Source organism: Dermacentor silvarum, chromosome 2 (genome assembly GCF_013339745.2).
Source record: "Dermacentor silvarum isolate Dsil-2018 chromosome 2, BIME_Dsil_1.4, whole genome shotgun sequence".
Taxonomy (NCBI): Eukaryota; Metazoa; Arthropoda; class Arachnida; order Ixodida; family Ixodidae; genus Dermacentor; species Dermacentor silvarum.
In genome coordinates, this window is record NC_051155.1 from 74,261,239 (window position 1) to 74,289,156 (window position 27,918).

Genomic DNA, 27,918 nt, shown 5'->3' on the forward strand with positions numbered 1-27,918 from the left:
AGAACTGCATGTAGGGCAGCCATTTGCAGGCTCACAAGCGTGCTCTTGGGCAAAAAATACGACAACGCAATAGGCAAAACGAACCAAAGTATATTTATTGTAGGATTCTATACAACGAGCCAGCTAGGAATTACAACGAATGGAACACGTTTGACGAAATCAGGAAAGTTCCCCTCAAAGCGGCAGGATGCTGGACGACTGCCCTTGCCGGACACCAGCACCTAAGTCGTTCGCGGATGCAGTCGCGCGAATGGAGGCACAATCGAGCGATCGTGTTCGTCCATTCCGGTATCCCACTCTGAAGCCTTTTTGCAGGATGGTCCCGCGAAGCGAGCTAGCGAGCACACGGCCGTGCGCGTACGGCGCCGACTCAAAAACCCAAGAGAGGAAATTGGGGGCCTATAACGTAAAAGTATTCCAATCTGTTTTTATTACAATCTCCCGACGTCAAATTTACCTAACCGCAAACACAAGCATCAGGCGGTGACCCGCAGCGTTGTCTTGACAGTCCAATCAAACGCTCTCCTTATTTATAGGAGGTCAGCTTTGTTCGGCTTCAAAACGAATACTATTGCCTACACCGAGCGGCTTTTGTTATCTGATGAATTGACAAGAGGCGAGGATCCCGCTCAAGTGGAGAGGGTTTCGATAGGGCAAAGCTAGCACAGTGAAAATAACCGCATGAAGAGGGTGGTGCCGGCGTTTCCGATTGGTCCGCTTGTCCGGTAGAATGCAATGATTGTACACTTTTCTTTTAAACGACAGGGGTAAGCTCCCAATAAGGATTTGTCAATGCCTGCCGTATGCACTCCAACCCAATTTTATTCTTCTGTAAATTTCTTTCTCATCATCAGGGTCCCCTGTGAGTAATTGACCTAGATAAACGTACTCCTGTACAGACTCTAGAGGCTGACTGGCGATCCTGAATTCTTGTTCTCTTGCCAGGCATGAACATTATCTTTGTATTCAGTACATTCATCTTCAAACCAATTCTTACACTATCTCGATTAAGGTTCTCAATCATTTGCTCTAATGTGTCTCCATTGTTGCTGAATAGGACAATGTCATCTGCAAGCCGAAGGTTGCTGAGATATTCGCCGTTGATCCTCACTCCTAAGCATTCCCAGTCTAAGAGCTTGAATACTTCTAAGCATGTAGTGAATAGCATTGGAGAGATTGTGTCTCCTTGCCTGACCCCTTTCTTGGTAGATAACTTTCTACTTTTCTTGTGGAGAACCAAGGTAGATGAGCAATTCTTGTAGATATTTGCTAAGATATTCACGTATGCCTCCTGTACTCCTTGATTACGCAATGCCTCTATGACTGCTGGTATCTCTACTGAATCAAATGCCTTTTCATAAACTGTGAAAGCCATATAGAGAGGCTGATTGTACCCCGCAGATTTCTCTATTACCTGATTTATGACATGGATATGGTCCATGGTAGAATATCCCTTCCTGAAGCCAGCCTGTTCTCTTGGTTGGCTGAAGTCAAGTGTTGTCCTCATTCTATTGGAAATTATTTTGGTGAATATTTTGTACAATACTGAAAGCAAGTTAATGGGTCCATAATTCTTCAATTCTTTAACGTCTCCCTTCTTATGGATCAGTATATGAGTAAAATGTTGGCGTTCTTCAGCTTTCTTGTACACTTGAGTCGTGAGGCATTGCGTGTAAAGGGCCGCAAGCTTTTCAAGCATGATATCTCCTCCATCTTTGGTTAAATCAAATGTTATTATATCTTCTCCGGCAGTTTTCCCCCTGGTCATGTCTTTCAAGGCCCTTCTAACATCATCGCTAGTTATAGAAGGAGCCTATGTATCCTGTTCATCACTGTTTGGAGTGCTCTAGGGCACTAGACAGCTCAGTATAGAATTCTTCCGCTGCTTTTACTATGTCATCGAAATTGATGATGATATTACCCTGCTTATCTTTCAGTGCATACGATTTTCCTTGTCCTATGCCAAGTTTTTCTCACTGATTTCATGCTGCTTCCATATTTTACTGCTTCCTCAATCTTTTCCACGCTATAATTTCGGATATCCCTTACTTTCTTCTTGTTATCCGATCTCTCGCGTTTGACACTTTCATGTTTTGCTGTTTCTTTATTAGGTCCTGTGTTACTTGGAAGAGCTTACCTACTGGTTGCCTTGGTGCCTTACTCTCCGACTAAAATTGCTGCTTCTGAGATGAGTCTAGTTACGGTTTCATTCATTATCTGTATGTTGTCTTCATCCTCCTGTTGTAAAGCTGCATATTTGTTTGCGAGCACCAGCCTGAATTGGTCTGCTTTTACCCTACTTACTGCGTCTAGGTTCGCCTGTTTCTTCCTGACTGATTTTGTTCTTTCTCTATTCAAATTAAGAGAAATCCTAGACCTGACTAACCAATGGTCACTGCACTTTACCCTACTTAACACTTCTACATGCCGTAGGTGCCAATTGCTTGCTCGCCAGCCTGCTTTTTCGCCACTTTTGCATTGAAGTTGCCCATGACTGAGTTCGCACCTTTGTCATGGCTAATTCAACATCTTCATAAAACTGTTCTATTTCTTCATCATCGTGACTGGAGGTTGGGGCGTAGGCTTGTACAACCTTCATTCTATACCTCCTATTCAGCTTTATTACGACGACTGCTATCCTCCCAATAATGCTGTAAAATTCATCAATGTTGCCCGCTATGTCCTTGTGGACTAGAAATCCTATTCCCAATTCTCTCCTATCTGCAAGACATCTGTAGCAGAGGACGTGGCCGTCAGTCAGCACTGAATAACACTTACCACTTCTAACCTCACTAAGGCCAATAATATCCCAGGCAATACCTGATAACTTCTTCAACTAGCTCTGCTGAACTAGCCTCACTCGATAGGGTGCACGTGTTGAACGTTGCCAGGTTCAGTTTCTAGTGGCGGCCTGTCCGTACCCAGAGATTCTTAGCACCATCTGCCACGTCGCAGGTCTGACGCTCCGCCAGGTCAGGTGCTCCGCCGCCACTGGGGACTGAGGGCCATGGGTTAATTGTCGGAGTCATGAGGGAGGTAGTGGCCGAATACTGCACCAGGGAGGCCAATTCCTGTTCTGGTGAGGGAGTGACTTTGATGAAGCTTAGTGGGCCTGCCTAGTTTGGTTGCACCTTGACTAGTATAGCCCGACTAGCTCTCGGCGATATATTTTTTTGCTGGTGTCAGGCGCCACTTTATGCCTGAAAATATAGTGGACTAGAGGAGGATTCTAACTTAGGACCTTCAGATTAGAGGCCGGGTGTTCGACCTCTGCTCCATGCCACCACTTCCAAAAGGTTTATCATTCGCATATCAATCCATGCTCACCGGCATGGTGCGAGTAGCGAGTGCTTGAGCGATCGGCTGGCAGCCATTTTCTATTCCTTTAGAACGGGACAGTTCTCTGGCTATTCAGAAAAATAATTAAGTTTTGTTCGGCATATTATTGCATCTTTAACGCGTACACGTCACTTTGATGCGGTGAGTGTTTGAGGTTTTCTGACATCGCGTGACAGACAGGCGAAGTGGGCGTAGCCCGAAAATTTTTAACCAATAGCAGAGGGCTGATGGCGAAAACACGTCGAATCATGAATAATTATTTTTCTTTGCTTTAATAACGCATAATCAGTGTGCAACGCCATACCAGGTGGGGATCTATCGCGGTTTTCGTGACGTCGTGTGACGGGCAGGCGAAGTAGGGGGTGGCCCTAAAATGTTTTGACCAATCATGGAGGGCTGATTGCTGAATTGGAATAGAGAAGTTTGGAATAGTTTTACGTTATAGCGCCAATTGGTTCCTCTTGCGCCCAAGTATCTCCGCCATCAGGTGGTGCTAGCAGCGGAGCGCTCGCGAGTGAGTAATGAAAAAAGATTAAAGTTGTATAGAAAAATGCTAGAAGAAAAAGCATTTATAGAATACCTGCTGAAGCCAAGCAGGCTAGGTGTCTATTTGTCACCACCCCGTTACAAAGGGGGTGCCAGTAAATCATCAACATCATCCTCATCATCGCGCCGTCTCTCGTACTACTGCGCAAGTACCGACCGCTGGGGCCGCATGAGCTACGCGTCGAAGCCGGATTCCAGGAGACGCAAGAGCCAGGCGAGGAAAGCAACATTAGTAAGTGCGAGAGAGTCGAGCGTCCTGACAAGCTGTGTATCGAAGCTCTTCGCATTTCTCAGCTTGAACTCGACTTACGCCATTCTCCACCTCGGGCGCCACCCGTAATTTGCGTAATGACCAATAAAGAGTTGCTTCTACTATGCGAAAAGAGTAGCCGTCACCATTTTAAATCTCTTTATTTTTATTTTCACTTCAATAAAAAAGAGGGGCAATACAATGTGGCCCATGCGCAGTGGCACATAACAGATGCCCCACCGTGTTGTCAGGCTTACGGCATCCTGGACCTCGGACGATTTCGATTTGCGATTACTGTCCATTAATGCGCTGAGGGCTTTCACCCCCAATTTCCTGCTTTGTGCATCTTCGCGTACGGAACCATCTTGGAGCATTTTCGTGTCGCAAAAGAAATCAACCTGCAACCATGAGCGCTCGCGGACCCCGTATGTCGCAGCGACGATACCGTTTATTCGAACACAAAAATCTCGCTTTGTGATTCCGAAACAAAAGAAATGATGCAACATCTTTTCCATGTTACATTGGTTCAAATCAATAGACTTAATTTCCGAAATGTTTACGAAAATCCAGGATGACATTTAAAAAAATATATTTAAAGAACCGCTAATATATCAATAGGCCTAAACTTGAGCGCTTCTTGTGAATTTTTAGTGTCGCTTAGGGCAAAGATACTTGCCTCAGTTTTTAAGGACTTTCATGGCAACAGGCTAAGAAAGTTTGACAATTTCACAGATACAGAGAAAAAAATTCTCTTCAATGCTAAGTTTTCGCAATTTATTTTCTCATTATAGCGGTTAAACTCTGCAATAATTATTGAGAATCGATTCTATGGACCCGTACTATATCACTAAATATTTTCAGAACCGCAGCCGCAACACTTTTTCTTTGGAGGCTAACCAAATTGTGGATTCGTTAAAATTTGCAAAAAGCGCTTCTGACTGACCGGGCGTTTCCACAATTCTTTCGTGAAGTCAGATTTTTTTTCTCGCAAAACTAAAATTTATTTCGTTTTTCTTGGAATTCTTTGAGCAAAATGAATTTTTATTCAAAATTAAAAATGCTTACCGGACATGCTTGGACGAAGTTATCTAGAAGACCCAACTGTAGCCTTTGCATGAAGTTTTTCGCGCTTCATTCAGCATTTTGGGGCATGAAATTCAGCGTAGCACAAATGAGGCATTACAGGGTTAACGGACCACCAGGACGCAGCAGAACGCAAAAATAACGAGCTTGAAGGCATCAGCCACCAACCCGCTTCAATGGGGATTCTCATAAAATTCATTTCATCCGTATGTTCACTACCTTCTGAATTGATCAATACTGATAAAATACCCCGAGACGTTTTAAAAAAAGTTAACATTTCAATGAAATGTTTACACGTCAATGCGTTTTATTCACGATTTGCGCGTCTGCTTTTTTTGACAGTGCTGTGAATAAAGAATATGTCCACGGGGTTTGCGCCATGCGAACTGTGCAATACAGTCAGAACGAGGTTGTGTGATAGAAGAATTTCTCACTCTGAGCTCGTAGTGCTTTGTTGAAGCTAGAAAAAAGAAGCGAATGAAGAAAGTCAGGCACCACATGTAAAGGGCAGACACCAGCAAATTTGGCCAAGCTCTAACATATCGCTCCCTGAACGCAGGATAATCAACAGCAGTTACCTTTATAGTGTAAGCGTGAATATTGAAGAACTGAGAACATTTGCTGTAATTCGTCTCCATTGTTGCTGAATAGGACAATGTCATCTGCAAACCGAAGGCTGCTGAGATACTCGCCGTTGATCTTCACTCCTAAGCCTTCCCAGTCTAAGAGCTTGAATACTTCTAAGCATGCAGTGAATAGCATTGGAGAGATTGTGTCTCCTTGCCTGACCCCTTTCTTGATAAGTAACTTTCTACTTTTCTTGTGGAGAACCAAGGTAGCTGTGGAATCCTTGTAGATGTTTGCTAAGATATTCACGTATGCCTCCTGTACCCCTTGATTACGCAATGCCTCTATGACTGCTGGTATCTCTACTGAATCAAATGCCTTTTCATAATCTATGAAAGCCATATAGAGAGGTTGATTGTACTCCGCAGATTTCTCGATTACCTGATTGATGGCATGGATATGATCCATCGTAGAATATCCCTTCCTGAAGCCAGCCTGTTCTCTTGGTTGGCTGAAGTCTTCTATTGGAAAATTATCTTGGTGAATAATTTAGACAATACTGAAAGCAAGCTAATGGGTCTATAATTATTCAATTCTTTAACGTCTCCCTTCTTACGGATTATTATAATGTTGGCGTTCTTCCAGCTCTCTGGCACACTTGAAGTTGTGAGGTGTTGCGCATAAAGCGCCCCCAGCTTTTCAAGCATGATATCTCCTCCATCCTTGATTAAATCGACTGTTATTCCATCTTCTCCAGCACCCTTTCCCCTGGTCATGTCTTTCAAGGCCCTTCTAACTTCATCGATAGTTATAGAAGGAGCCTCTGTATCCGGTTCATCACTATTTCGAGTGAAAGTGGCTTGGGTGTTTTGGGCACTGTACAGGTCAGTATAGAATTCTTCTGCTGCTTTTAGTATTATGTCATCGAAATTGCTGATGATATTACCATGCTTATCTTTCAGTGCATACATCTTGCCTTGTCCTATGCCAAGCTTTCTTCTTACTGATTTAATGCTGCGCCCGTATTTTACGGCTTCCTCAATCTTTCCCACGTTATAATTTCGAATATCCCTTACTTTCTTCTTGTTGATCCCTTTTGACAGTTCAGCGAATTCTATCCGATCTCTTAAGTTGGACATTTTCATATTTTGTCGTTTCTTTATTAAGTCCTTTGCTTCTTGGGAGAGCTTACCTACTGTTTGCCTTGGTGCCTTACCTCCCACTTCTATTGCTGCTTCTGTGATCAACCTAGTTACGGTTTCATTCATTACCTCTATGTTGTCTTTATCTTCCTTTTCTAAAGCTGCATATTTGTTTGCGAGCACCAGCCTGAACTGGCCTGTTTCCTCTTGACTAATTTCACTCTTTCTCTCTTCAAATTGAGAGACATCCTAGACCTCACTAACCTATGGTCACTGCACTTTACCTTACCTAACACTTCTACATCTTGCACTATGCTCGGATCGACAGAGAGTATGAAAGCTATTTCATTCCTTGTTTCTCCATTAGGGCTTTTCCAGGTCCACTTCCTGTTGCTGTGCTTCCTGAAGAAGGTATTCATTATTCGGAGCCTATTCCTTTCCACGAATTCTACTAACATCTCTCCTCTTGCATTCCTAGAATCGATGCCGTAGTTGTCAATTGCTTGCTCACCAACCTGCTTTTAGGGGCGAAGCACCTTAGGGCCGAGCCTTGTCCCTCGTAGTCCGTAGCTCTGGCTGGCATGGAGACCGCTATATATGTATGTATACACATATATACATATATATATATATATATATATATATATATACGTATAGTATATGTGCGCCAAGCTCCGGCTTCCGGAAGCCGACTTCCGCTTCCGTTTCCACTTCCGGTTCCGCTTCCAGCGTTTTTCTCTCTCGTCCGTAGCTAGGGGCGCTGCGGTGCACAAGGGCGTTCGTTCCCGACGCGCGCTCTCTTTCTCTCTCGTCCGTAGCTATAGGCTGCATTGCACAAGGGCGTTCGTTCGCGGCGTGCGCTCTGTTTCTCTCTCGTTCCCGACGCGCGCTCTCTTTCTCTCTCGTCCGTAGCTGTGGTTTACCCAAACGATCCCCCTGGTGCTTCGCCCACTCATCATCATTCACTTCGTGGATACGCGGTGATTTTTTCCCGACTTTTGCATTGAAGTCGAACATGACTGCACTATACTCAGCTTGCACCTTTGTCATCACTAATTCGACATCTTCATAAAACTGGTCTATTTCTTCATCATCGTGACTAGAGGTTTGGGCGTAGGCTTGTACTACCTTCATTTTGTACCTCCTATTCAGCTTTATTACGACGACTGCTATACCCTCGCATTAATGCTGTAGAATTCATCAATGTTGCCCGCTATGTTGTTATGGACTAGAAAGCCTACCCCGGATTCTCTCTGGAAGACCTCTGTAGCAGAGGACGTGGCCGGGCCGTTAGTCAGCAATGTGTAAGCCTCACCAGTTCTTCTAACCTCACTAAGGCCAATAATGTCCCAGGAAATGCCAGATAATTCTTCAAATGGCTCTACTGAACTAGCCTCACTCGATAGAATGCGAGTGTTAACGGTGCCGTCCTCAGTTTCCATTGGCGGCCTGTCCGGACCCAGAGATTCTTAGCACCCCCTGCCGCGTAGCAGGTCTGACCGCCGCCTTGGTCAGGTGCTCCGCAGCCACTGGGGACTGAGGGCCATGGGCTAATTGTCCGAGTCATGAGGGAGGTTGTGGGCCGAATACTGCACCAGGGAGGCCAACTCCTGTTCTGGTGACGGAGTGACTTTGATGAAGCTTAGTGGGCCTTCCTGGTTTTGTTGCACCTGAACTAGGATAGCCCCACTAGCTCTCGGCAATATATATTGTTTTTACTGCCGGTGTCAGGCACCACTCCATGCCTGAAAATGTAGTGGACTGGAGCAGGATTCGAACTTACGACCTTCAGATTTGAGGCCGGGTATTCTACCTCTGCTCCACGCCACCACCTACCAGGTAGGTGGCGCTACTACCTGCCAGGGAAATAGCAGGTGCCTATATTACGGAGAAGCCGTCAGTATTGGGCCCGATATTGCTTTCATGATCGAGCGCATCTTCAGTGAAATCTAGCTTCCGTGATGTGTGCCGTTAGCGGGAGAACATTTCACTGGGCCGCAAAACGACATCTTTGCCATTGAATCGGCAGTCTCGTTTAAAAGTAACAATTATGACCGTGTACCCAAATCAAATGAGCACATTGCAGGGGGACAGGAACTAGCAAGTCGATTAATTTTAGCATTGGTGAATCCTTAAACTTGGTTAGGGAAGAGCACACAATTAAGATTTGTGTAAGTAAGAACAACAGCTATTGTAGTCGAATGGTATCATTTGCCTACAGGTAGAATAACTGCCATAAACTCAGCCTAAAGAATAGACAGGAAATCAGGCAACATTAATGAAAATATCAGTCTGAGTGCTGGACAATTTATTCCAATGCCAGCCCTTTCCTCGCACAACGATGCGTCTGTCGCAATGACAACGTTTGTTGCTAATGTGTTACGTCGGAAGCGGACGTGCGCCGCTGAAGCTTGGGCTTCACCGTCGTTGTCAGTGACTGGCGCGTCGTCTGCTGCGTGGTGAATGGAAAGCTGCTACCAGCTCCTAGACATCGCTTGTTTTCACCAGCCGAGAGCTAATGCGCAGTGGTTATCAGCTTGGCCCAGCTTGCAAATTACGAGCCGCACGCAGTAAGTTACCTTAAAATGGAGGCTTGACGTTGTGCGAACATCCGCGCTTCTAAATGCGTAATTATCTGACTGAGTGTGAAATTGGAGGATGATTATTCCTGAGCTGAAGCGCTCTATGAAAACCAAAGTGAAGTTGTCTCAAAATGCAATTATCCTGGAGTTTCAAATATAAACACACACCACATTCGGGATAGGAAGAAAATAATTAGGAAGCTCTCGGTAATTAAGTGCTTGGTTTCTCAACAAAATTGCGTCTTTCAAAGCGCACGCTTGTGCAAGCAGATTTAGAGTAGCTAGCGCGCGGTTTTTATTAATATTGCCGTTAGCCTAATTTTGAAGACGCTGTACGCATACTGCTACTGGTGCTTTACTACGCACAAGCAACATTGAAAAAATAAAAGCTTACCGCAACTAAGTAAAATACTTCTCCTTATTCGTTTCACTTCTCACTCTCAATCATCGCTTTTGAGCGTACGCCAGCGACGCCATAATTATTTTTCGAGCTTTATGGTATAATTCGTTTTATAGGCTTCGCTGCTTCACGTTCAGTTCCTGCCCTGAATTATGCTGACACCATTTTGTGCTCTGCCGGTATTTGTGCTTGCGCTCCTGCAGACTTGCACAACACTTCACTGACTTGCACAACTTGCACACCTTGGTGTCTTCTTCGGGAACGCTTTCGAGGGCGTATGCTCTAGTGATATCAGTGAGCACACAATTTTTGCCATCCTCGTAGCAGACACGGCGACAACCAACATGCAGACAGTTTTCAAAGTAAGTCTGTCAGCCCGAGGGGTGGGCCAAGAACTTCGGCAGAAACAGTCGCGCAAATTCCTTTGGTCTACCGACGAACGGAAAGCGACAAGACTTCTTCTCAGAGTCGCAGGTCAACTTTTCCCTGATGGGCCTACTTAGAACCCGCGCAAATAGAAGTGCACGAGTATGTTTGCACTCGCCCAAGTGTGAATGCTGGTCGTAGCCCACACCCAAACTTCCAAATCATTCTCAGTAGAAAAGCCGCGCAATAAAGCAAATGAGGAACACTGTCTGTGTTCTTAATTTTACAACCTGGAACGTTTACGCACTAGAACAAAAGAAAAAAAACGAAAAAGAAAGAAAGCAATGTAATGTTGATTTTTTATAACGAACCATTCAATGAGCTTTGCCATCAAGGACTGGGTAGGCTTGATATTTTATATATTTTATATTAGCATTTCAAAGAACAGTGAAGCTAGAGAGAAACTTTTGATAAAGCATTTAGCAGCGAGCATTCTCTCAATATTAAAGTAGAGGAACTCACCGCCACCAATTGGTTCGACCCTAATAATTCCACAGCTTAAATCAGTTGCCATATAAACCAAATACTCAGTAGTTTTGAATGCTGCGGCTGAAAGTGAAGCGAAAATAATCGCGTCAGCATGTACAGTGCGACAGCTCCAGAAACGTATTTCTCTATTATGTTATGCAGATAATTGTTTGTTGGTTGGCTTGCTTGTTTGTTTGTTTATCCTTTTTTGGTGGCTGATACCATCTATGGGAGATTAGTCAAGATTAACGAACCAGAAAGATATTTTCGGAATTGAAAAATTCACTCCACCCTGTACAGTTCTTTTTTTTTTTTTTGCGGACGACTTTTTCATTCTTTCCTCAAGGCTACTGCAAGACCCTCAAGCTGTTAGAAACTGAATGACTTTATTTCGTGGTTGCCTTGTTAATTTTTGCTACAATCTCTGCTATATTTCGCATTTTATGATTGCAGCATCGGGACGTTACTTTTTAAGAGGAGCATTGACACGTGTATCAATTGATTAAGGCACTCACTGATCGTATTTCACCGGCCCACCGTTGGAACTATGTTATCGCTCTGCGCAAGACGTGCGTTCGTCTATCTGAACTCTCTAGAATGATGTCGACAATTCTATAGGGAGAGAACCCCATGTATTCAAGTTACATGTACGACGCGAATATTGTTTGTTATACATACTGGAACGCATGCAAACACCAGCAATTATACTTCAATCTTCGATTACTCATGCACAAGTAACCCTACGGGAGTGAAAGCCTTTGGCCCATCTTAATCGCTTGTAACGCGCCAGCGTTGAAGACCCGTGTCGCAGAAAATCCGGAGTCGATCTCGGCGTTGGCGTCCGCGGCCAAGGAAATCATCCCGAACCACCCCGACCACACAGGCCCTCCGCGCGGCGCAGAGTCGCTGGTGAAGTAATGGAATGTTTCAAAGTAAATACGGTCAGAAAAATCGTAAAGTACGATGTAACCACAACCTACAGACGTGATAGCGTCAGATTGTAATTTGAACATACGAGAAAACATAATTTTCTTACGCGGACAATCAAACACAAGCCGCGTTTCCAGCATTTCTGCCACGCATAGAGCGGCGCACGGCGGTTTGCTACTTCCAAAAATACCATCCAGATGGCGGTCGCCTCCTCAGCAGCCGCATGCGGAGGCGAAGTTGCAGGAATAAATTTCTTCCTCAATTCCACGCTGCGAAAGTGGATGTACAGCGAAGCTGCTGCCGACATTACACAAGCGCCACCACCGCAAGGCGTCGCACCGTCGCGATCAATGTAGCGTCCAAAACTTCGTTCGCGCCCTCTCCGTTGGTGCATCGACGTCGCTGGGCACGTTCGCCGCGTCCTTACGCTTGCGCGTCACCCGCGGTCACGAATCTGTATTGTGATAGCAATTTATGGACACTCCAAGCGGATTACTACCGTTGGCGTCGTCGTCGCCGTCGTCGTGGGTTTCCGTATATAGTCCAAGGGCGATAGCATCAGTCGCCGCGCGCCGTATGCTCTATGTGCGAGTGAAAGCACGCGAGAGACGCGCGCTTTCATGGAGAGCGAACGCATGGCGGAGAGCAAACGCGGCCTCTTCCGTCGTGCGAAAGGCCGTGGGGGCATGGGAAGGAGGGATGGGAGACGAAGTTTAGCTGCGGCACCAAATGCGTATCTTGCGACTGGGCGCAAGTTGGAGTGTTGACTAAAAAAAACCGAAAGGAGGAAAGCGGGAAGGCAGGGCGGGAGGGACGGGGGGCTGCTTCTACTCTGCCAGCAACTGTGTACTTGTACTTTGCGCAGCTGCGGGCTGTCGCGCGCACCGTATCTTGAAAGCGATCTCCGCACGGCTTTTACCTGTTTAAGTGCTTTGCTTTCGCCGCTCAGTTTCCGTTGAAGCGATAGAGCGCACGAACCTTCGCACGAACCGCGCTTGCTCACGCTAGAGTTTTTACAGTGGTTGTCTGCGGTCATCGAGTGTGATCTGTTCATGTTTGCTTGAGCGCCCTGACACCATGCTTGTTAATTCAGTTAGTCAGCGAATGTGCCCAAATTTATGCAGCCGATAAAACTACTATCCTTACTTCGTATAGCGCTCTACTAATTTGCTATACTGGACGTTTAGCTTTTCGTGTGAAGCTGCTACTTTTTCGCGTGCAAGCTGCGCCACCCCTTCTTTGCGCGCCAGTAATGAGAATAATGAGCGGTGATCTCTGGCGCGCTGCTCGGGGTTGGCCCTAGACGATGAGCCCATTCACGAGCCAACTCTCGCTGACGCTCACGATAGGCAGCTTCTTCCTCAGGAGTACGCAGTACTCTTGGTCTTCCCACAGTTGTAGCTAGGATTACATGTGCAGAACCACTTATTCAAAGCTCCGTCTATAAAACTAAGGCTAATGCGAACTCCTCTCACACCCCGCACTTCCGCTTTTCAACACTGCCATTGCTTGGCCCGCCGCATGCTCTCCCTATCAACGCGAGTATTGGACGGCGCGACTAATATCAACTCTCCTCCCTGTTCTCCTTTTCATCTGCACCCTCTCACAGCATTCTAGCACACTCTAAAAACAGTTGCACCCTTTGGGGTGCATTTTTGCCACACAACAATAATCGTCATTTGTCTTGCTTGCGTTTCCTATCTTGAAAACTCTGCACTTGCTACGTTCCTGTCGAGAACGCTGTGTCACGCTGATAACGCTCTTGTCGTTCGTGACCGAGAAGTGCCGGACGCACAGCGTTAAAGAAAGGAAAGCCACGCAAGTCAGATGACGATTATTGTTCTGTGGCAAAAATACGCCCCAAAGGGTGCCACTGTTTTTAGAGTGCAGGGGACAAGGAGTCACTGCTACGCCTTTCCGCCTGTTGAGCTCTTTTCCTCTCCTCTCCCGCCAGGTTACGTGGCCCCCTTTTAGCGAAGTTCGACAATGACGGCACATGGTCCGCATAAACAGCTTCGCTGTAAAAGAAAGCTGCCGTACCCGGGAAGCCTGATAAGCTGCCAGGGATCCTTGAATGCTCTCGAGTTCCACTCTTAAAGGCGACGCTTAAGCGTCCTCCAAATATTTATTGCCATAGCGATTTGTGGACACTTCAGGTGCATTTCCACAGTCGTCGACGGCTTTAGCGTGATGTGCTGTGTAAATTCTAAGCTTGATAACACCGTGGCCTCGTGCCGTATCGTGTAGGAGCGAGTGAAAGCGTGCCAGGAAGAGTGGAGGATGGTGGCTTCATCGCGCACGCGGGAGAGAGAAAGGCGGGGAGAATGCGCGTGGTCGTCCCCTGCGCACATTGCTCCAATGAAGAGGGAGTGCGGGAGGCATCCAGTGAAGAGGGGGAAGTACACCGAGGGCTTATAGCTTCGTGTGCGCTGTGTTCTCGTCGCTAGGTCCACGTTGAATATAGGCAGCGCGAAGGTCAATTCGCTCGCTGCTGCGGCCGCTCTTTCTCATGCAAGCGTTTTGACAGCGAGTGTCCGCACTCATCGAGTGAGATGTATTTATGTTTGCCTGTGCGCACGTTGCGCCGTGTCTGTTAATTTAGTGAGTTAGCGAATATTTACGAGTTTATTAAATCCGATAAAGCTACTATCCTTACTTCGTATAGCTGTCTACTAATTTGCTATCGCAATAGATGCTTCGCCTTTCAGGCGAAACCGTAACTTTTTGTTGTCACCCCGAAGCACCCTTGTTGTAACTGATTGTATGTGTCAATTTATGTTAGAATAAAGTGATCTATCGATCGAATGATTGATGTATAAAGGCATACCATAAACGTAGGTCACCGGATATCTATAATAATAGGTTGACCTACTTATTGGAACTACTTAATGGCACATCGACAACTTCATGGCGCATGAACTGCATCATTCGCAGAATCGCGCACGATAATTAACCAACGATATCTCAACACGGTGTTGTCGGCGGCATTATTATGCAATGTTCACGACAATACTGTTGAATTATTGTTGAATGAGTTTAATGACTGTTATAACAACCGTTGGCTAGTTGTTGGGTTAAAAATGTTCATCAATCTGTCAGCAAGATATCAACAGCCCAGTAGCCAATTCTCTGTGGCTCCAGCGGCACAACATTTTATAATGCACCATCGTCGGAATGAGGCCCCAAAGACGGCCTGCAGATAGACATCATAAACTGCGCTGAGTCGGACAATAATAAAAAATAATCATTTGGCGCTCTTCTCTTGCTCCGTTTAAACCTTTATCCTCGCTGAGAAGACATGTCGCCGTTTATAGACGTCACTCAAAAGTTCCCCGGACACAAGGAAGATTATGATAACGCTACAGACAATGGCCAAGACATCACTCATACATTTTGGAGCTAATGACTTGCTTGATTCGGTAGTTGTCGCCACCTTAAGGTTGACTTGGCAAATAATTCCTAAACTGAAGCTCTCCTTGCCTACCATCCCATGGTTGTGCATGAGTCGATCGCTGGCTGGGTTCTCGCCGAGTAGGTTCCACTTCACTCTTCGAAAATGAAAGAAAGAAAATCACCAGCCCTTCCCCTGTCGAGAAAATGTGGGTAAGCGAAGCTTGTGGCAAGACGACGCTGTCGCAGGCGCTCTGCTTCGTTTGACCTAAACTCAGGGTCGGCGGCTCTTCGCTGACATTTGGCCTCAACATCGCGCTCCCGTAAGTCGGGGTCCGCCACTCTTCGCTGACGTTTCGCCTGGGCTTCGGCAGCCTTCACGCTAGTGTCAGCACGTCGACGACGAGCCCTTTCCCAAGCGACTTCGCGGTGCCATTGGCCAAATACAGCCTGCTCCTCGGCGGAACGCACTACGCAGGGCCTTGCCATCTGGGTGCCGAAACTGATCTCGAGCAAAGGAAGCCCGCTGGAGGGCGCGCCAACCCCCTTTGCTTCTCTTTCCCTGCCCGCGACGCACCAAATGACCCTGATTGGTCGAGCGTCACGTTATCTGGCGCCGGCGCAGCTGTCCTCGCACCTGCTCTTTCTTTCTTTCTTTCTGTCTTTCTTTCCTTGTTTCTTGTCCCTCGCTCGTGCCCGCATACCCCAGGCTCATACCCGCATATCCACACGGGATTTTATTATCAATAATCGTGACGTAACTGACGAGAACATGATGTTATTGATGTAATGACCTATCAGTTATGTTAGTCATACATTCGTACCATTCCATGCCGATTTTGGTATATACCAAATGAACGAGACGCGAGTTTTCGACAGGTTTTCGATAGAGTTTTAGCGTGACAACACTACCCCCTCCGCAGACACATGTGAGGAAATACGAGTACAAGCTTCGCTTGAACGAAATTGGAGGATGCTTAAGCTTCGCCTTTAGGAGTGGAACGCGGTAGCTTTATCGAGACCCGTTCGCATCGCATTTTTCTTTGAGTAGGCTTCACTTCAATACAGAACGTGGGAAAGCGAGCTTTCAAAGACCAAGATTACACCGATCACCTTAAAGTCGGCTTCATATTTAAACAAAAATGCGTTGCTGGGAAGACGTTTTTTCAGGGACAATAACAGTCGTCTTATGTTAAGCTGTGAAGCCCCTAGGACCTTTTTTTATTTTTTAATAATTGTGCGCTATTGCCCCGACGTGCGCGCCTGTCCAAAATGCATTAGGCAGGCGAAGTCCCCATGTGACCTGCCGTAAAACCCCTTGTTGTGGGATGATGATAAGTGGTTCTTGAGAGAAAGGGAAAGGTTGGCGCTATCTTCTGCAGCCCTTGAGGGAGCACGGCTCAGCGCCAAATGTGTGGGAAAGAACCGCCACTCTTTGTACTCTGCCGCCGACGCGCGACCTCCTCGCCTCTCCTCGCCCCTCGCGAGTCCCCTCCGCGATAGACGGTCTTGCGCCCGTTTTATTGCGATAGCAATTATATGGAAACTTCAACCGGATTTCTGCCGTCCGCGTCGCCGTCGGCGTCGCCGTCGCCGTGAGGTTCCGTATACATAAAATCTTCGCCGCGCACCGTATGCCCCAGCGGAAGCGTGCGGGGACGCGCGCTATCACGGAGAGCGAACGCACTCAATCTCCCACGCGCAAGCAAGGAAGCGGGAAGCCAGCGCCGGAGGGAGCGGGGGGGGGGGGCGCACTTACACTCTGCCAACAACCGCGCTCGTCGCTCGCTCGCACCGTCTCTTATCTCCACACGGCTCTGACCTTTATGCGCCGTGCATTCGCCGCTCAGTTTCCGTTGAAGCGATAGACCGCACGTACTCGGAATTCGCCGGTGCGGCGTATCCGCTTGCTGCCAGAGTTTTGACGGTCGCTGTCTGCAGTCATTCAGTGTGATCTATTCATGTTTGTTTGTGCGCGCTCACACCACGCTTGTTCATTCAGTTAGTAATAGTCGGGCCACATTTTCCAACGCACGCTACACATGCAATGCTGCCCGGATCGGCAGTGCAGTGCTACAGGTGTGTCCCTTCGCACGCGCTGCCCACGGGAAGCGCTTCTCATCAACACCACCGTTTCACACGCGCCTTCTCGTGGTCATCGAGTCTCTTTCATGTCGGTCTACTTACGCCGCAGCACACCTGCTTACTTAATCAGCTCATGCTTACTACAATTCATATTGCTACCAAAGCCGCTCACCTTAGTTCGTATGACATTGCTGTGTTGCTATCGCATACATTGCTTCGACCTTAGGGCGAAACTGTGACATTTTATTGCGATAGCAATTATATGGACACTTCAACCGGATTTCTGCCGTCGGCGTCGTCGTCGCTGTCGTCGTCGCCGTCGCCGTGAGGTTCCGTATAGATAAAATCTTCGCCGCGCGCCGTATGCCCCAGAGGCAGCGTGCGGGGACGCGCGCTATCACGGAGAGCGAACGCACTCAATCTCCCACGCGCAAGCAAGGAAGCGGAAAGCCAGCGCCGGAGGGAGCAGGGGGGGGGGGGGGGGGGGCACTTCTCTGCCAACAACCGCGCTCGTCGCTCGTCCGCACAGTCTCTTATCTCTCCCACGCGCAAGCAAGGAAGCGGGAAGCCAGCGCCGGAAGGAGCGGGGGGGGGGGGGGGGGCGCACTTCTACGCTGCCAACAACCGCGCTCGTCGTTCGTTCGACCGCACCGTCTCTTATCTCCACACGGCTCTGACCTTTATGCGCCGTCCATTCGCCGCTCAGTTTCCGTTGAAGCGATAGACCACACGTACCTTCGCCCGCTGCTGCGGCGTATATATGCGCTTGCTGCCAGCGTTTTGACAGTCGTTGTCTGCAGTCATTCAGTGTGATCTATTCATGTTTGTTTGTGCGCGCTCACACCACGCTTGTTCAATCAGTTAGTAATAGTCGGGCCACATTTTCCAACGCACGCTACACATGCAATGCTGCCCGGGTCGGCAGTGCAGCGCTACAGGTGTGTCCCTTCGCACGCGCTGCCCACGGGAAGCGCTTCTCATCAACACCACCGTTTCACACGCGCCTTCTCGTGGTCATCGAGTCTCTCTTCATGTCGGTCTACTTGCGCCGCAGCACACCTGCTTACTTAATCAGCTCATGTTTGCTACAATTCATATTGCTACCAAAGCCGCTCACCTTACTTCGTATGACATTGCTGTGTTGCTATCGAATTCATCGCTTCGCGCTTAGGGCGAAACTGTGACATTTTTTTTTCTTGCACGATGATTGGTCTCCCTGCCGTTGCCCTTGGAAACGAGCGGAGCTTGCGTTTTGCTTGTGTTTTGCTTTTTCGTTCGCGCCATTTTGCGCCTGAGCTCGGTCGCACGCTAACATTGCATGCTGTTTCGTGCACTGTCTGCTAGCGCTGATGATGGTTATGCAGTTTTTACGATACCGCAAGAAAAGCGTGATGGCTTGCGCAAAAAGCAGCGGCTGCACAACGTTGGCCGAAAGAACTTTGTTCCGACAAGGAACAGTATTGTTTGCCAGGTAAGGCGCCTTTCTTGTTGCTCATATCAAAGCATCCCCTAATGCTGCACTTTTTCAATTCTTCCGGCCTGCTCATTAGCTTTTTTGTTGCGGCAGTTTGTACGTTGCACAAAAATGGGGTTCTCCTCAGAATTATGCATATCCTGCTGGGACTCCATCACCTCGCAGGTCGTCAACTGTTATTCAATCGGAAATGCAGCATTATAGTTTCTGCTTTCCACTGAACAAATATACCCGAAGATACAGCCTCTCGATCGCACTTTTCGTGATTGTTAGGATCCGTTGCCTGTTTCACGGAAAATTGGAATAGCAGCTTGTAGAGGAGCTATTTACAGTCTCGATGTGTGTGTCAGTCACCCATATACAATGAATGCAGGGCCTGAAAAATATTAGTGGGAAGTATACCCGTGGTATTGCAGGTGATGAGCACCAACTAGTCCACATTTTAAGGCGAGACCCTTAGTTGGATATGTTTCAAGGTGAGCGTTTGAGGTACAGAAAGTAACGTGACCTAATGAAGGCCAGAAGCGAGCCAAATCATGTCCAGCCGTGTATAATAGATTAATTATTAGTAAAGTAAATTCATGACTGATTAATGATTGGATTAAGGTAATTTAAGGTCGATTATTGTGGATTAAGGCGGATTAAGGTTAATTGAGGAGGGCTAGGGTCGATTAGGGAGGATTAAGTTGTATTAGCGTGGCTTAGGGTGGATCAAGATGTAATAAGGAGGATTAGGGTGGATTAACGTCGATTAACGTGCACGAAGGTGGATTGAGATGGATTGAGGTTGATTAAGGAGGATTAGGGTGAAATAAGGTCGAAAAGGTGGATTAAAGAGGATTGAGGTCGATTAAGGTGGATTAAAGAGCACTAAGGTCGATTAAGGTTTATTAAGGAGTATTATGGTGCATTGAGGTGGATTAAGATCTATTAAGGTGTATTAAGGAGGATTAGAGTGGATTAAGGTCTAATAAGGTGCGTGAAGGTGGATTAGTATGGATTGAGGTGAATTACAGTAGATTTTACAAGACTCGCATTCGCGTCTTTTAGGCGATAGCTAAGGACACCTGGTAATCTTTTTCAGTTCTTGAATTTGCTTTGAACTGGGCTGCCACGCACGCATGAGTGGGTGACGATTATTATTTGGTTTGCTCACGGATACAGGCAATGTGCACGACGCGATCACGCACCCTTGCTGTTGACTTCTAGGCGGAGGCTGGGAATCTTCGCTTTAATGGCGAATGCGTTACAATCACCTTTCTTCGGTTTTGTTCTCTGGGTAAACCTTTTCCATCCATGTAACTCGAGTTAAAGTCGTATCAATGCGCTTTGATTACGAAGTTGAGCAATAAATAATGAATATGGTTATGATGTAGCAATGCAGGAAATATTATGTAGGAAATAATGGTTACCACTGCAGTGTATTAGGCACTTGTACTTGTATAAAGGGCGTTTTATTCATCCTGACCGAGTGATTAACTCTTCGATAAATGTTCTAGCTACATTTCACTGAAGACCAATTGGAGCCGCGCATACTACAAGAACTTGGAAAAAAAAAAGCTGAAGCCCAACGCAGTTCCAACAATTTTTTCCCACCGACCTGTCGTGAAGCACAGAAAGCCCCCTCGACAGCGGCATGAACCTCGAACTGACAGTCGTAAGTGATTGCTGCTGCTTGCTTCTTGTCCCGCCTCTAATAATTTCAGCAATAATGATCTCGGTCGCTTAACGACGCAGCCAACGACACTATGATTCTTTATGCAGAGCCTGTCGCCACCGCATGCTTGCCCGCAATCTACAATGCGCCGGCAATAGCCCCCCCCCCCCCCCGCTAATCAAAATCACAATTTTAACTATCCTACTACATAACTTAACGCTATGTCGGTGTGAACTACCAAAACATCTTATCCACAGGCATTTCTTTTGCCTAAAGATATAGAATGCCTTCTCCGATAGATATACCGAGTATTTTTTAAGCTTCATTGACACCGACGCCTAAAAATAATCTGTAAATACCTTTCCTCAGCTTCAGTTATTGTGGGCGATGAGTGGTTGCCGGAACTGCTTCATCGCACCGAAATTGCCCAACCGTCCTATTCAACGCAGAAACCACGGCGCAAAAGCTACTTTGACAGTAGACAGTTTTAGTTTAGCGTGGTTACCTTAATAGCGGGCGTACCGGAGTAGCGGATCGAAATGCGCATGCGCAGAACGCTAAGCGACCCATACCGTATACCGTGCGCACGCTATTTCTCAGAGTTAGCGTTACCGTGTTAGCGTGTTTGCGTAGTTCACGTAAAACATGGCGGCGGTCCCGGTCGCCCGATTCGAAGTGAATTTGGCGTTGTTTTTGTAGAATTCACTGCGTTCGTAGCAAATGACTGCGTAAACGGCTTTTGCTTAGTCTCATGCCACTTCGACGAAAGAGTGTTATGGCTAATCTTGAGGAATTTTCTAGATCGCTTCTCGTTTCGAACGCGCCTAAACCTAACGCGAGAAATATTCTCCCAGATGCGAGCGCCACCTGTCGGTAAAGTCGGAAGATAGGCGTGGCGACGGCATATGGCCTCTGAGATCGGAACATTTCGGAGGGTATGGTCGACAGCTTGTACTGCTTGTCTGTTTCGCTGCAGATCGGCAGACACGGCAAGTAAAAATACAACGCGCTCCTGGCTTCCATTGCGCTGCCTCTCGCACTTTCCGGACGCGCACACACATATATTAGGTGCCCTATGTATGCGAAATTCAAAGCGTAATGGAATATCGTCCCGCACGTAACTTACGCTATCGCGCTATACTAAAACTCTCATTCTGCGAAGTTCGTTTGCGGAATGGTAACGCTATTTCCCTTAACCCCGCTATTACGCTAACGTTAAACTAAAACTGTCTATTGAGGCAAACACATGGACGGACGATGCACTCGCCAGTTTTTCATTATAAGAAGCCACGCTGAATATAATACAGGCGCTGCACATGCGCGCACATGCGTGAAAAAATTGCCAAACACAGAGCGATTTGCCACAAGCAATACCAGATCAGATGCACAAAGTAAAGCAGCGTATCATGTGGCAGAAAAAATAACTGGAGTATAAAACTCCCCTCAAAGCTCCTTTTACATCAGTGTGTGTCATTCATACGGCTTTAAGATGCAACCAACTTCCTCATGAACGTGGCCTTCAGCATTCTCCATGCTGTTATCACCATTTTTCAAAATTTTCTACGCCATTGGGGCGCGCAACTGGCTCCAAATCATGCGCCTCCATCGAATTCTGCGGCCCGTCCGCGGAAGCCCAGACGCAATAGCGTGCCGTGCGCAGCGCGCGCAGCCGGCGGGCGAGGAGAATTGAGGAGGAAAGCGCGGCGAGAGGAGAGTGTCGCTACTTTCATGATCAAGGAGTCTTAACCTGCCGAGGATGCGAGCGCCATCTAGATAAGATTTTCGCAAGTAGCCTGCTCGAGCGCGCCACTGTTGGTATGGTAGAAATGCTGGCACAACCCCAGCAATTCCGGACATCGCCTTTAGTTCACAGCTTTTACACCACGTGGCGTACGGACCTTTAAGATTCGAAATTCGCGCGATGACGCACGAAGTGTACTGGACGATAACAGAATACACGTTTTAACAATAAAATAAAAATAAAAAAGGACCACGCCAACAGCTTTCACAGTCGAGCACGGACGAACGCGAATCAGGAATAACTGATCTGATAACCGCCGCGCGTATAAGACGAGCGGCCAGCTAGTCTACTGTGAATCAGCAGTTTTGCTGCTATTGATAGTCGTTGAGAGGCGCAGCCCCGCTTCGAGGAAGCGGGTGCAGAATCTTGAAAGAGCGGCCTCCGGCGCCCCCCCCCCTTTCCCTTTCCGTCCATCTTTTCCTCGTCCAACTTTTTGTCCGATCGAATCAAAAAAGCAAAAATGCCCTTTTGTCGCTTCATTTGTCGAAAGCTGATTCTAAAATAATAATGTAAGCTTGCTAAATGGTCGCGATGGACGCATGTTTCAGGATATGCATTCGCATGATTGACACCCTTAATCTCGGTTGGCCTTAGTTTACGAGTCCATTTGCGCATTTGCGCGCAGGTGCCTGATCGAGTTATGTTCACTGCCACGGAATTTCTGTTTTTCGAAGGTGCATGGCTATATTTTCGGTGCCATTGGCAGTGACCTTGGCGAAACCGCGCCATAACGAAAATGGCCGACACCGCAAAGAGTAAAATCACGTCAACAAAAGCTCGGATTGACGTCAGTTTTCTCAGGGAGGTTCCTGTGAACAAAGTAAATTAGTGGCTTTTAAAAAAAGATTGCTACATTTCAGCCGAACACCTTTTCTAAGTTCTTGGTAAGCGACGGGTGTAAATGCAGAAAATCATCTGTAACTGGTCATGGTCGAAGACCTGCTTCACTGCACAGTGGCATAGCCAGAAATTTTGTTCGGAGAGGGGGGGCTCACGTTGCAGCGCGGCTCCTGCTTATAGAATTTGTCGAGGGTTGAAATACACCAATAATTACTGCATTGTCATTGCCAATGTCATTGTATATTAGAGGCTGCAAACAAACTACCGAATGCTACCCACTGTCAAGTAAAATATGTATCTTTTCATAAAAGAATATATTCGTATGTCCCAAAAATTGTGGCAGAAATAACTGATATCAATGCTTTCGCGTTTTTATGTCTATTTAATCAGTAAAGAAAATATCACACAATCTTTAGAACATCAGAATATCATAGAATTCCAAACCAGCAAAGCAGTGCATACAGCTGGTGGGAAAAACGTAAAGGACATGAAAAGAACAAGTTGGGCACGAATATTTTGATAAATATTTGTCATTAAAAAACCTTGTTTACTTTTTTGTACAGTCGCGCGAGCAGAAGTTTGGAGACCATGGCATCAGCAAAACATTTACATATATTCAAGCGCAGCTGCACGGCCCCGAATTGGCTTAATACGTTGTATTGGTCCATCACGCGCACGTAGGCTTGCGCTCTTGATTTCAGCGGGAATGCCCAGGCTGAGAAGGAAGAAAAATAAAATCGTGGCAGCAGAGAGGCTCGGCCTTTCTGTACCGACGTGGGAGCGGCCCGCTACGTGCTGACGCGCGTTCCGAGGGACCGTAATAAAGCTTTATCATACCATCATACCATACCTTTGGTCCACAAACTTTTGCTCGTGACTGTACATATGCAATGGCCAGGGAAAAACCTCAATGGCGCTGTCCTTCGTTGCAATAGATTGCGCATGAGCAGTTGTTACCGGTCGTGTAATGTAATTACACCGATAATATAGTCGCAGCAGTGAGTACATATAAGAAGCAGGAGTTCTGCAAGATGTAGATTAGAATTGCGAAAATAGAACGGAATATACAAATGCGAAGATACAAGTTGATAAAGGGCACAAAATTGTCACTGGTAACAAAATGCACTGTTTGTATACACAAAGCCTCGCAACAAGGTGTTTAAATATATGTATAAGTATCCAATAAATCCACGTATTTAAGCAAACGTCACTGTATGTAATGCGTCAAACAAGACAAATAGACATGTTGCGCAGTCACACACAGTAGTAGCTTTACGCATAGAAAGACAGACGATCGCGGCAAGAACTAAACTATGATCGCAGAAATCGTGATATGTTCCAGAAGGACCACCTGTTGCCTAGTTGGTCTAACATAGTTACTTTCAGTTTGTCAGAACAGTTTGGTTCTCCTAGAAGCTGACAAGGAAGGTGGATTTGTTGTGATGCCGAAAGGCATGTTCAATGAAAAAACCCAAGCGGCAGTGGACAAGAACTTTGTGGCTGTTTAAAAAAAGTGCAGTGAGGGTTAAGACTAAGTTCATCAAATTTTGTAAGGACTTGGAATTGAATGATCTTGCTAGTGCTATTAGAAATAGTAAGGGGAACAGTCTGAAGGTTTTTTTCTGCAAAAACACAAGGCATATGTCCCTTTCAGAACCATTGCGAGCGAAGGGGGGGCTTGGCAAAATAAGGTTAGTGAGTTTTTACTGAAGAGCCTTAAGTAACTTACGGTTGTTGATCCTTTCCGCGCGAGGAAATCTGAAGAAGTCGCTGAATATGTGAAACACAACGAGAGTATAGATTATGGCTTGTCTGTGGACGTTGAGGACTTGTTTTGTTCAGTACCTCAAGAAGAGCTTTTAGTTGCTGTTAGGAAGTGCATTGAACAGAGTGGCGAATGCGATTTCCAAAACTACATTTGCTTGTCGGTTCATAATTGAACGCTTTTAAAATTTTATCTTAGTGCAACATTTATTGTTTTTAAGGAGCAGCCTTTTCTGCAACGTAGAAGAATGTGTATTAGGTGTTGCGTGGCTCCGATTCTATGCGACATATTTTAGCGGATATTGACAGTGCGCTTGATTTGGCTTTTAATGGGGGGAAGGTATTCAAAGTGCTTCGGTACGTCGATGACTTTTTAATTCTTTTAAAGAAAGAGGACGGTTTCACTGCCCTTGGGAGTATTTTAGATGTTTTTATTCAAGCTGGGCACGGTTTGAGTTTCACTCATGAATTGGTTGGAACTGAGGGGTTACAATTCCTGGATCACAGGCTAAAATTTAGTGTAGGCCATGTTTGCTGAGAGTACCTCCCACGGGTTAAGAAGTGTCTCCTGCCTTTTGACTCTGCCATCTCTAAAATAGTAAAAAAGGGCATCGAATTACAATGTCTGGATGCTGCGCTCCGTAAGTCATGCCCGCATTCAATGCAGCATAGCTTTCCCAATCAGATTGGTCGCCTTTTAGCAGTGGGATTCCCTGAGTTGCTTGTTGTTCCGGTGGCCGAGTCTATCCTGCAGAGGGTAAAGAACAGAGCTGGAGCGGAAAGGGCTGCGACCCAGCGATGGATGGCGACACCCGTAACCATGCCTTATATGCATCAGGTCTCGCACAACCTGAAGAAGGTCGCGAACAGGCATCGTATTCCTGTGGTCTTCACGGCTCCTAATAAGCTATCCAGGCTCTGCCCTCGAATTTGCGGTGACAGGAAAGAAGGTTGCCAAACAAGCCAAGATAGCCGCTTCGTGGGGTGTGCGACAGGAGTGGTATACTCCGTCCCCTTGTTGTGCGGGAAGGTGTACATCGGCCAAACCGAACGGTGCATAAACGACCGGCTCAGGGAGCATGCGCTAAAAGTTAAGAAAAAAAGGACAAGTATGCACATTTGGTTGCCCACATCATTACGTGTGGTTTTACGTGTGGTTAGGCATGATTTTATGAGACCACTATCTTAGGCAAATCAACAAACTACACGGCTCGAGTGGCTCTAGAAGCATTCTACATCCACAATAACTCAGATATTTGTATAAGCGAAGCGTCAATTCTTTTGCACAGTGCCGAACTGAACTATTTGAACTCTGTTACCTGAGGGACATAGTACTGTTAACTTTTTTAGGTTTCTTTTTACCACCTCGCATGGGAAAGGGGCGTGACACTGGTGTACGTGGTTCACCTTATAAATCGGAGGGTTTGTTGACTGAAATAAACGGTTGGTAGTAGCGCTCGTCCGCGTCTGTCGTGTCTACGTGTGTGTTGTGCGTACTTTTTTGCGCTATGTCTCAAAGTAACTCGTGATATGTACTTGGGCCATGCGGCGGTCGCGACAGCACCATATGGGTAGATAATAGAGGAATAATGCAAAAATCAGTACGAAAGTGTGTCATTTAACTGCCTGCAGAGCGGCGACAAATTTTCTGCACCCAAAATTAAGGAAGGGTATTGCTTCGGCTCAAAACATAAGTAAAAGCGTGTAGCTAAAAAGGAAAGAAAAGACCAAACGAAAGCCACAGATGATGCGGCAAGTTAAACTACCCAATATCCGAGTGTGTTTGTTGGGAAGCGCCGCGAGGGCCGGCTTTCAATAAACAAGGTTGGTAAAAATTGGTTATTGATGTCCTCGTAATTTTCGTTTTCACACGATAGCTTTGATCATGATGCTACCTGGTTGAATAAATGGCGATAATTTCTGCGGTTTTACAAACTAATGAACATTCATACGTTTTCATAATTACGCGTTTATGGACCTGAAGGAACAGAACCTTTACTTGCATTGATTTTTGCCGCTTCCCTATCTAAAGGACAAACTTCACTCGGCGGGGAAGTTTAGTGAAGCGGTCAATGACTTCGGACACGTTGATGCCGACGTCTCTGTGGACGTCGGCATCCTTGTCGAGCCAGACCTTGTCGTCCGCAAAAAAGAACCACCTCAAAAATAGGCCATTAACTTTCTTCTGTTTTCTCGTATTTTACTTTGCCTGCCTAACCATGTGTTCCTCAGACATTGTAGAGCACAAGTAGTTTTTCTAATCTCATGTTAAAAATATACTATCTGCGCTTGAAGTGGTCACTGGAACGGTGGCTAGAATCTGAAGCCGTTTCTACACATTTAATAGAACCTGCAGTCGCAATGAGAGAGGGCATCTTTTCCGATGCTAAAACCTAAAAGTACTCCTTCGATGTCGTTGGCATCCTTGTTTAGGTACCTTGCACGAACAGTAAACGGTTGGATACCGGAAATATCCGTCGTTTCGTCAGCAAATATGGAGAAGTGGCCTGCACCATTTACTTTTGCATCTAGGCTTTCTTTGATAATTTCACCACAAATTTCTATAATTTGGTTTTGTACATCTGGGCTCAAATGCGAGGTATTACTGGGGCAACATCCAAATGGTTCTTCAGATATGTAGCTCCACAATCAGCTCGCAAATGAAGAAGCGCTCTGAAAATATTTTCAGAGGGGATTTGCTTAAATCCATAGGACCACTGTCCCTATGGCCACGGAGAGCCAGACCTTGTCGTCCGCAAAAAGAACCACCTCAAAAATAGGCCGTTAACTTCTTTCTTTTCTCTTATTTCACTTTGCCTGCCCTGGTCCAGCTGATTGATCACATCGGGCGCCCTTCCTGAAAATGTTTGGAGAAAATTATCAGCTGCCAGCAGGCAGTCACGGTCATATTTAGTATTTTCGTGTGTGTGGAAGATTGCGAGCGCGGCCTTCCATTTCTGAAAACGGCTTGGACACGAGGGCTCCAGTGCGCGCATGTTAGCTCAAGTTTATAAGAACATTAAAGCCATAAAGTTCCAGAATTGAAAATCTAAAGCACGCCTTTGGAAATGTCAGTGCACCTTTCGCGTCATAAGTTTATGAGAACTTTATACCCATAAAGTTTCGGAATTGGATTCCATGCGCTCCGTAGATTCCGCGCCACTGCGAAATGCC

At 46.5% G+C, this 27,918-nt stretch overlaps 1 long non-coding RNA gene across 1 annotated transcript in view; it reads right to left on the minus strand.

The window, feature by feature from the left end:
- Window positions 1-5,507: 5,507 nt before the first annotated feature.
- LOC119440988 (uncharacterized) overlaps window positions 5,508-27,918 on the minus strand; it is a 38,318-nt gene continuing 15,907 nt past the window's right edge. Inside the window, exons 3-4 of the long non-coding RNA XR_005189712.2 lie at window positions 10,798-10,884; window positions 5,508-5,678 (exon numbers count right to left, since the gene is read on the minus strand). This is a non-coding gene — a long non-coding RNA (uncharacterized LOC119440988). The remainder of the gene's footprint in view (window positions 5,679-10,797; window positions 10,885-27,918) is intronic.